At 35.2% G+C, this 1,903-nt stretch overlaps 1 protein-coding gene across 5 annotated transcripts in view; it reads left to right on the top strand.

Moving 5' to 3' along the window:
* zfhx4 (zinc finger homeobox 4) overlaps positions 1-1,554 on the top strand; it is an 84,532-nt gene extending 82,978 nt beyond the window's left edge. For all 5 annotated transcript variants that reach the window (XM_085287421.1, XM_085287423.1, XM_085287424.1 and 2 more), the window contains one exon: positions 1-1,554. This exon is cut by the window's left edge and continues 2,801 nt beyond it. The gene's annotated coding sequence lies outside the window, so the exon portion shown is untranslated.
* The last annotated feature ends 349 nt before the right edge of the window (positions 1,555-1,903 follow it).

Raw genomic sequence — 1,903 nt, 5'->3', positions numbered from 1 at the left:
CTTGTAGGACTTAAAACAGTGTTACACCTATACGCAGCCATTGAGCATGTAGGTTAACGTCCTCCCATCAATTCTCTGGGCACTTCTGATGATTTACACTTAAAGTCAGCATTTCATTTTTTGTTTTCCATATTTAGTGACTTCAACATTGCAAAGTATTACCTTACATCATTTTGCTGCTACTGTGTAATGTTAATTTGCCTGCCATAAATTCTCTCAACCTTCTACCAGACAAAATACTGATCCATTACTTGCTTTGCTTTGCTTTGCTACTTTTTTTTTTCTTTTGCTGTGGAACTAAGAATGTGAAAGCTGTCAAAGGGTGTTCAATTTTTTAACGAATCACTTTCTAGTTTGGTAACCAGTGTGATTCATTCCAAAGTAACAGAAGGCTATTTGTATGAAAGAAAAAGGCTTGTGAACAAAGAAAGCTAAGCTGTTGTACATATTCGTAGTTGGCTGTGCATGGTACAAATTTATTAATATGAAGAAATGCAAAAATGTATTGCTTTTGGTATTTCCTATTCTGAGATGAGCAAGTAGCATGTAATGCAACTGTTTGACAGGTTAAATCAAATCATGCTTAGTTATTGTTTCAAACAATGAAATCAAGTAACATTTCCTCTTATGTTTTATTATTGTAAAGGTGTTTTTGTTTTTTGTTTCAAAGTTTTAAAGCAAAATGTCAGTTTTTAATTTTCTGTGTGAGCTTTTTAAATGTCATTATTTGGATTTTTAGTATTTTACATTTACTTTATTCCTGAAGACACTTTTCGATTGTGTTTCATAAGAGACATCCTGGCCTCCCAAGGTGCAATTCTGCCATTGTACAAACATGAGCGACTGTCCTGATTCCAAAGGCTTTCTCAACTCTGGCTTTTTGCCTTTCCCCACTCTGTGGCTCAGCATTATAAGACTGAACTGTCAGCTGGCATCATGTGCTAAGATGCTAGCATCAGACAGGACGCTTTCCACACCAAGGACTGGTAAAAGCTAACAAACCAACAAAAAGGATGGTCCAACAATACAACTGTACATAGATATTGCAACTGCACAGCAGCCAAAAAAGAAAAAAAAAAAAGAACTTTTTAAAAAAAATGGATGGATTGTGTCATGTTTATGGGGACAGCCTTCAAAAGGTTGAAATTGGAATTGTTCTTTTGGATGTCAAAGGGATTTTCATGGCGCAATCATATCCTACACAATATGTACTCTTCAACATCTGGGTTACATAGGAAATGCACCCTGAGGTTTTAATAAGAAGAAGCCCCTATGGCTAAAACTTTAAATAAACTAAACCAAAAATGTTATTGATGTTTTATATATAGAGAGTAGTCGCATTAGTTTTTGTTACTGTACTGTTTGAGGTCTCAACTGTACCGTATCACGGTAATAACATGGTTTTGAAACCTTTTTTTTATTTTGTCACAGACCTGTTGTCATAGTTGAAATGACGTTTATTGTAGATGGTATTTGAACAACTTCTGGAAATAGTTCATCAAGTATGTTTGTTGCTCATTGTTGTGATACATTAAAAACTGTATCTGCAAACCAGTTTGGTCTCATCAAATATTATTTCATCTTCACTAAGAACGCTTTTGTGGTTTTGTTGTGTTAATGTCGTCCCTTTAATTTTATTCAGTTACATTACACGTTTTTTAAACTGAACTCAAATGCAAAAAACAAAACGTCACGTGTTGCCAGACTAGAATTTCTTTAGTCTTCATCACTGTACTTGTGTCTTTTTTTTTTCAGTTGGATTATATTACAAAGGGTGTGTTGGGTTTGAATCCCCCATCCATGTGGCGTTTGCACATGCTCTCCAGGTATTCAGACTAGGTTAATTGGTGATTCTAAAATGTCTACAGCTGTGGATGTGAGTGGATGGCGACCTATCCAGGGT

The sequence above is a fragment of the Mchenga conophoros genome, linkage group LG9 (genome assembly GCF_057382185.1).
Source record: "Mchenga conophoros isolate Kocher_MC1m ecotype Shallow Benthic linkage group LG9, M_conophoros_male_GT1.1, whole genome shotgun sequence".
Lineage (NCBI taxonomy): Eukaryota > Metazoa > Chordata > Actinopteri > Cichliformes > Cichlidae > Mchenga > Mchenga conophoros.
This window is presented reverse-complemented; position numbering and strand designations above follow the sequence as displayed.